Source organism: Pezoporus flaviventris, unplaced genomic scaffold, assembly GCF_033815535.1.
Source record: "Pezoporus flaviventris isolate CSIRO_AGI_PZ_B2104156 unplaced genomic scaffold, CSIRO_AGI_Pfla_v1 ptg000029l, whole genome shotgun sequence".
Taxonomy (NCBI): Eukaryota; Metazoa; Chordata; class Aves; order Psittaciformes; family Psittacidae; genus Pezoporus; species Pezoporus flaviventris.
Window position 1 is genome coordinate 17,408,577 of NW_026892577.1, and position 8,663 is coordinate 17,417,239.

General features: G+C 46.9%; 1 long non-coding RNA gene across 1 annotated transcript; it reads right to left on the reverse strand.

Annotated features, from left to right (window-relative positions):
* Positions 1–3,497: 3,497 nt before the first annotated feature.
* Positions 3,498–7,444, reverse strand: LOC133272458 (uncharacterized). Its single transcript, XR_009744428.1, has 2 exons — positions 6,105–7,444; positions 3,498–5,411 (listed from the first exon to the last, which is right to left on the reverse strand). It is a non-coding gene; the product is annotated as an uncharacterized LOC133272458 (long non-coding RNA).
* Positions 7,445–8,663: the final 1,219 nt, after the last annotated feature.

An 8,663-nucleotide genomic window follows, 5' to 3' on the forward strand; every position in this document is an offset into this window, starting at 1 on the left:
CAGCAGGGCTGTGGGAGGGGCAGAAAGCATGCTTTTATCTATCTCTAATCCAGTGCGACAGCAGGCTGGTGTCACCCCACAGAAGCAGTGCAAAACTGGTGATGCTGGCCTTGCAAAACCAGCTTCCAGGAACCACAGCATCAGCTGTTTTAAAATAGTCTCCTTGTATCACTTTTATTTTCAGTTTCTTGAGTTCCTACAGGGACTTTATTTATCTTTATCTTAACAGAGCTCCATTCCAGCAGCCAGGAGCACAGTCCATCTGCAGCCCCACACTTGGGTCGTGGTGGCTCCCCACCACGGGTATTTGGCTGCGTATCCTATCTCTGCGACATGCGCCACGCAGTGCAAAGGCCCTGGTCCTTTGGGGTTTGAGGTACAAAAGCTGTCATCACAGGTCTGTGGTCAGGAGTGGACATGGAATCAAGCCACAGAGATGTGGTGGCATACAGCAGAGAACAGCATCCATTCTGCCCTGACATCTCGTAAACATAACGTACAAGAATGCTGTGCACATTGTGTTAGTAAGGAGCTGGTAGCTTCCATCAGGTTCCCATTATGAGACATCCCAGACCCAGAGAGCATATTATCCCCAGTTATTAGGTGAAGAAACTGAGGCACAGGAAAGTGACTGACAGTCATTGCTCGTTGCCGTAGAGAAATCTGGAAGTAAAACTTTCCTGCCCAGGCTTCCACAGGCTCATCACCAGCTTCAGCAGCATCATCCTCAGCTGAAAAAGCAGAGGACACTTGGGGGAAAACAGCATTTGAGGTCTGGAGCTGTAAGAAGTAATAGAGGCAGTAGATGGAGGGGGGGGGGGAAAGGAAAAAACCTTGAACATATTAAGAGCTGAGAAAGGGGATGTTTTCCTGAGAGTCCTGTTACAGGTGCATGTTGGTTGCTTTTCATGATCGTCACTAAACCCAGAGACATACATGAGGTCCTAAGACATGCAGCAGGTGGATGCAGGAGAAGAGTAGCCTTGGCTGAAGGTAATGCTAAGTCTTTTCCACTCCCTTTGCCTGCCCCACAGAGCCCCTCAGACCCCTGCTGTCTCAAGTCCCAAATAGTCCTGGGTTTATTTGTGTTTTTTTAAGAGGCTCTGATCAGTCAGACCATGTCAGGAAGGGTCTGCGGGTTGCCCAGTGGCTGGATTTCCCTCTCCTTTATTTCGCTGAGCAGAAAGCGCAGGGGTTTGAAGTATTTCTGGTCAGTTTTGGAATTGAAATATTTTTGCTTTCAGTTGCCAAATTTTCCTTGAATCAGGAAGTCGGAGCCCTGCTCTGATGAGCAGTAGAACGGAAAGACACATTTCCCTGCTATTTTTCTCTGGCTTTGATGAGGGGCTCCCATCTGTAGGGCCACACGTTTGTCCCGCTGCTCTCTCCCAGCCGCTGCAGGATCAAGCAAAAGCCCATTCTCACCATATCCCTTTGTTCCCAGGGAAGCCACAGCAGCCCTGTTTTGGGAGCAGGTGGGAGGAGAGAAAGCCCTTTTTTTTTTTTGCCCTCCCCTTTTATTCTCTTCCAAGCTTTAATTATCGAAGGACTGAATTTGAGCTGTTCCTGCCTCTTCCTTCCTTCCCGGACAGCATTTCTAACAAAAGCCTGTGGTTGGGTTTGGGGGTTTGGTTTTGGTTTTTTTCTCTTTTCTTTTCCCCTCCAGAGATCTAAGGCCTGTAATGAGATACCAACACCCTCTCCTTCCTACAGCCCCCAACCCAGGCCCTCCCTCTGCCAAGGCACCCCCATTGCCTCCCGGTGCTCCCAGGGGAGGGAGTGCACCCGATACCAGCACAGGAGATCGCTGTCGACCCTCATGGTCCTCCCTGGAAGGTGAAGGCGATAGAGTTACAAGGGAGAGCAGCTTGCAAACTGCCTCCGCTTTGATGGAGCATCATTTAATTATCTTCCTCTCCCCCAAGTCCTCCCCCAGTGAAAAAGATCTCCTATTGTCTAGGCTAATTTGTCCCTTTTGCTCCATTCCCTAACCCGTGTGTGAAACCCCTGACTCACATTACTCCATCACCCATCTCTCCCACTCCTCTCCCCGTGCTGTGAATTGCAAGGGCAGGAGTCTCTGGGTGTCCTCCTTGCTCTCTGTGCTCCAGGGACAAATCCTGGGATGTGAAGCTAGAGGGAATTGAAGAGCACAGCACTCACAGCCCTCACTGATCAGCCATTGTCAAAGAGACAAGGTGATGAAAAACCTCCAGAGATCTGGCTCCCATGGCCCTCCATCAACCGGAGTGAGCTTCCAGGAGCAATGCCCAGGCTCCTCATCACCCCAAGTGCGGTTACACCACTGGGGATGAGGACAGAGGATAGAAGAAGTCATCACTTGAAGACATCCACGCCATCTTCTCCAAGCCACCTTCTCTACCTGGGGGAACTCTGTGGTTGCTGAAATCCTGTTTCCATTTTGGATTGGAAGAGGGGAAGGAGCAGAAGCCTGTGAGCTGTTTCATTTGGATATTTTCCTCATAGCAGAGGAGCAGTGCCTGTTGCCAGCTGGCTGCACAGCCCAGGGCACTGGGCAAGAGCTGCGCCCGAGCCCAGGTGTGGGCTGATGTTGAGCTGTCTGGTCTACCACTCTCCTGTCAGATGCAGAGCTGCGGCACAAACATGGAGGGCTACTGGTGATGGGGAGGTAGCAAGGGAAGGAAGTACCCCCGCTCCAGCTCCGCAGGTAGCTGATAACTATGCAGGGCAACAGCCTCATCTGCTTCCCAGCAGCAGGGACTTGCCCAGAGTTCTGCTCACTGCAGGCTCCCCTGCCATGAGCCCAGTGGCTTGGGGTGGGCTTAGCATGGAGCACAGTCTGGTGTGCCATGGGGGCACAGGCAGGGAAGTGAGAGGGGATTCTGGCCATCTGCAGCGCCTCTGGCCATGGATAGGGACTGGGAGATAAAACCCCATGGGGAAGCCAACCCTTTCCTGCTCATCTTCCTCCAGGCACCTCAGAAAGGCATTGAACAGGGGCTGTTGCACAGCAATCAAGGGCTGAGGAAAGGGAGCCAAAACAGGGAGCAGAGCAGAGCAGTTGCCAGGTTGACTTGAGCCAGAGCCTTTCATGAGGGAGTGAGGGGAGGGACAGACCAAGGGGCAGGGAACATGGAGAATCAACATTGTCTTCTCCAAAGAGGAAGAGAAAAGAGAGAGAGAAAGCAGAAGGAAGAGAAAGGGAAACAGGACTTGTTGGGGGGAAGAGGAGGATGCTCAGGGATTGAAGCAGGTTGGGGTCCAACTTAATAAGAAGCGAGCCAAAACAAAACCCAAACAAAAAGTGCCTGGAGTTGGCGGTGGGCACCCCCTCCCCCAGGCAGCCATCCCCAGAAGGCAGTGAAGCTGCCTTTTCAAACAGCCGCCTCACAATAAATTCATGGCAGCCAAGGCCGGGAAACAGGCTGCTGCAATTTAAAGGAAGCGTGGATTTGCATATTGAATTAAAATTAAGAGCTAATTATGCAAATAAATTATGACATTTGGCAGGAGAATTTGCTTCAAGATCATTTATTACGTTCTTTTTATAACAGTGCAAGCGCTTAACGGTCAAAGACAATATTTTAAAGGAAAATTAACGCAAGATTATTAACCTAAAAACAATTCCACATTAATGAGATGCATTTCTCTTCAACTTCTCACACCTGGCTGCCTATTGATGCCCAGCCAGGACTGTCTTTCAATAATTGGCGTTTTTTTTGCAGGCAAATATTGAATGAGGTGGTGAACGTTGCTTTGGACAAACTCACTCCGGAGAATTCCTTCAGGGTTTTATCCTGCTGGTCTGTAAAGGAAAGTTGTGAAGGTCAAACATGTTTCATGTTGCTCTTCTGTGCACTTGGACTGACCAGGTCCGGATGCGCTTGGGAGAGGACACTGCGCTGGCTACCCCATCCGCATAAGAATAAAAGCTCCCCTGCTAAAATGTGTGTGATTGCTTTTCAGAAGAGATACAAAACAAAGGTCTCAGCCATTTTGGTCATTAAAGATCCTGTGTCTTTTTTTCTTCCCAAGATGAGGGCTGTTAACTCTGGTGTCTTGGCTCCCCTCTAGCTCAGGCAATTGCTGCTGTCCACCTGCCCTGTTCTGGGACTCTCCAGTAGGGCAAACGCTGCATTTCTCATCCGAGGACAGTGGTGCACTGGCTGTAGTCTCACCAGTAGCCAGGTTCTTCCTGCAAAGAGGATGGCTTCAAGGAGGGCCCACACTAGGGTTTGGATCAGGAAGCCTCACTGGGATCGAGGGATGCAGATGGCTCCAGGGCCCAAAAGCTGTCCATTCCCAGACATCACCTGTGAAAAGCCTCTGGTGCAGGTTCATCCTACACAACTAAGGTCGTCACCTATGGTTAGGTGAGCAGTTGTGTTTCTGAGGGACTGGCTCTTGTTCAAATAGGAAAGAGGCTCAACCATTTGGGGTTTGAAATGAACCTATCTAAAGAAGAAAAGTTTTCTTATGGAAGACAGCAGACGCTTGCCCCAGCAATCTTATTTTGCCTCTCTCCATGCTGCAGCCAGGCAGAATGCTGGGGAACTGGGAGGCTACATTTGCAATTAGGTTGCAGGAGCTTTTGCAGGGAGTTACAAGGAAGCTGTGGCCAGGAAGAACTGGAGGGGAGCAAACTATTCCCAAATGGTTCAGAAAGAAACTACCATCCTCAAAGATGGTCCTTTGCAGCCTTGCCAAGGAAGACGAGGGTAACATGGCACTAGTCCTTTAATCATCTTGACCCGTCCTTTGCCTCCAGCCCTGGCGATTGTCCACTGCAATCTGCACACTTCTATGGCAGGATGGCACATCAGGACACGTGTTGGTTCCAGGATTTCTTTTTTTCCATTTCTTTACCCCTGCATCTTATATGTGCCCTCACAGAACCATCTGCCTTTGTTATAACCAGGGTTTCCTGAACTCCATACCCTGTCAAAGCTTGAGGGGACTTTACCCAGACCTCAAAGGGCATTTCTCTTCTTAAGTAGCTGGAAGACTGATTTTCATGATTCTTCTATCACCTCTCTCAAGAGATTTTCCCCCTCTCAAGTTCAAGGTGGAGAGGACATTCCCTGCTAAATCAGTCCTGGCGCACAGCACACAATGGTGTGCAGAGCCAACCACAGGTAACAAATTGTGTTGCAATAAATGAAGGGTTTGGAGCCAGACAAAATGTGTGACATTCGAAGTTCTCAGCTCTCCTCCTTCAGAAAGGCAATCTGTGACTTCTGGACCCTCCTTAATGACCCAGAGCCGGATGGAAAATAATATTAATAATAATAAAAGAAACAAAGAAGGGGCTGGAGCATTTTTTAAATAAAGAAATTTCCCTCATCTTGCGGTTAATTTAAAAGGTTTATTTCTTGAAATGAATCCTCTTCATCAAATCTCCGATCCTTGAAAATCAGTACAACCTGCCTCTGTGGATAATGAATTGATTTGTAATGTAAATTATATAAAACACCCTCCCCGCCAGCATTTGTGTGTGAGTGTGTTTAATCTAAAGCGTTTAAGTCTGAAAATGAGCTTCTCCATCAAAAGTCTCGATTCCATTTACATTTCTTGCATACGAGTCAATTTGTGCCTGACCCACTCTATAAATCACTGCCAAGGAGTGCTGTGTCTGTACCTCTCCTCTTCCCCCACCCCCTCCCCTCACCCTCCCATCCTTACACATGCTATGTTCAAAAGCCATCCTCGATACTGCCTATAAACAGCTCCCAGTTCTCTGGGCAAGCATCGACCTGTGGAGGAGGGACCCTGGCTTTGAGAGGTGTGCAGCACAGGCAGCTAGCAGCAGGCAGGAAAAGGAAGGGGAGGAAGGGAAGTCCTGCTCAGCTTCTGCTGGCTGCTCTGGAAGGATCACCCAAGGAAAGGTGCCCTCTGTCTTTGTGGCTCCTTTCCAACATATGGTTGCCTGAGCACTAAAGGAGCCCATGGCTTAATGGTGTTAGAGGCTGAGGTCTTCTACTGGTGTGTATTAACACAGTCTTGTAAAATCCATGGAACGGGAATGATTTACACCACCAGAGGCTTTAGCCCACAACTGTCTGATCATGCCAACTTTCATCCTTCATCTCATCCCATTGGTAGCAAGATGATGTGGGTCACACCTCCTTAGCTTGCCTCCTGGGTGCTGAAACCACTGGGAGGTGCCTCTAGGGATCAGAGGCTCCCCTTGCTGCTTGAACTTCCATATGGCAAGTGCCTGAGGTCTTTAGGGAGAGCAGGAGAACTGGAAATGGTGGTATCTTCACCCAGAAAATCTGTTGACCCACCTGGGTATTGGCATTAGAAGTGGCTTAGTAGCAACGCACCTGAGGACCAGCTGGACAGGAGGCTAACCATTGACTTCAATCTCCTCCATGAAATATCAGCAGTGCTTGTGAAACATACAGCTTTCCACAGAGCCATATTTTATAGCTAAATACAGAATGTGAACAGGATCACCAGACTACCATTGGCACTGGCAGGGAATTTTGTGACATGCGTTTTTTCCACTCTATTTTTTCTTCAGGAAAGGCACAATTTAAACTGATTTCTAACATCAGGGGAGAAAAAAATGGAATCAAGTTTTAGACCATTTCATTAGTCCAAAAATGAAAAATTCCAATATACCAGTGGTGAAACAACTGCTCTATTCAAGCTACAGATGCAGTAACAAAAAATTAACAGTTATATCAGCCAAAAAAAGAACATGGCAAATACTAGAAGAGCTGTTGGAGATACTTCCACATTTCCCCAGATATTTATGCATGAAGGTTTACAAAGCCAACTTCACCAATTCTTGGATTCTCTTGCTTTCTCTCCTCTCATAGCAGAAATCAGAGCACAGAATGTGTCCAGGTCTCCAAAAGAGCATGAGATGAAGAACAGGACCAGTGGTCACCTACTCTACCCAAAGCCACATCATTTCTTCCTCTGCAAACCCTGACTTGCCCTAACACTGCTCTCTCGAAGTACCCCATAAGAGGTGAGCTCCATTCATTGCCACCTGGCTGATCTGTCACTCACCAAAACGGGAAAGGTTGTTGTCCAGACAAAAGAGGTGAGAATTCAGCTTGTGACAGAAAGTCAATCTGAGGTGACAGCCTTCTGAAAAGAATTACATTGCTTCATAGGCTTGATACCAGCAAGATGCTGCTTCTCTGTGCCTTGGTTTTTTACCTTTGAAATAGGGTTAATGCTTCCTTTCTCCCATCTTTTCTCAGTTTGAATATAAGGTCTGTAGAGTGTGGGCTGTTACCATATGAACATACAGCCCTGAGCACAATGGGGATTCTGGCCTTACGTGCTGTTGTAATACAAATAGTAGGAAGAGTTTTTCCTCAAGATTACCCTAGGGAAATGAGGTCAGACCTTCAGTGAAGGAAGACACAAACCTATTACCAGCTTCTGTGGGGACTAATACAATTTGCACTTTGTTAGAGGAATTCAAACTGATTTGTACACATTAATTACTCTTTGCAGCATCCCAGCTGGATAAATATTATTACCTTCACTTTACAGAAAGGGTAGCTAAGATGTAGAGGAATTCATTTGTTTGACTGCAACTGTACAGCATGCCAATGACAGAAGCCAGGAATAAAATGTTAAGAGGACCTATTGCCAGTCCACAGTCCACTCCAAACTTATGGGTCCCAAGTATGTTTATTTGCCAAGAAGGACATAACAAGTGAAGGAGGTGGCTGTGCCTCCTAGCTGTCTTAGGTACTGCTGTGATGGGGTATGGAATGTAATGCTCCAAACCCCAGCCTGCACAGCCTTGCAACAATAGGAGGAGGAAATGAAAGTACAATTAGCTGGAAATAAATGATTTTTCATTGCATGTATTTCCCAAGCTGATGCGTTGGGGAATGAACCACACGTTATTTCATGGAGCAGCATCTTTCAAGATCTGTAGAATAACTTGAAAGAAACACAGCTTTTCTGTTTCGACATTTTTTTGCAGTATCTCTGAATGCTGTCTGCCCTGGGTTCAGGCGTAGGTGCTGCTGTATTTCTTTTTTTATTTTCATGAAAAGGAAATTCTGGAGAAGTTTTGTAGCTGTTGAAGCTTCTCACCTTCATTTCCTCAGCATCTCATGTGTTACACAGAGATAGTCAGCATATGGCCTACAGAAATAAAATATTTTGTACCTTAGATACCAACCCCTCTTAATTCCTGTTTTCGTGTTTTTCTTGTGCTAAGCCAGTTAAATACAGGTGATGCTCCCCTCTCCAGCAGAAATGTTTAATTGAAGTCTGAGAAAGAAAATGAGAGAACACAAAGCAGAAGCAAAAATGGAAATGCGAATAACAAATTTGGTTTGACATCAATCAATAATTTCTTCATGTTGTTATTGGGGAAGGAGGAGGTACCTTTAAAAAACAAAATCCTTTTTTTCTGCAAATGCAAAACATGTCCATAAATTTTCCTGCCATCTTTAATGTGTTGTGTTTCTTCTGTGTGGGGAACAGAGGAACTTGGTATTTCTATGTTGCAGCAGATAGGCTTGGAAGATGGGACCAGAGCAATAGCATCCCAGAGGAGGCAAAATGGATTCTCCAGGTAAGAGGGGTCTGAGAGTATTGCAATAACAATAGGAAGCTCCCTACTTAATTAGTCTTAGTTACATTTGAATTGGTATTCTGTAGGATGGTATTTTTGAACCTGTGGTCTGCAGATTCCT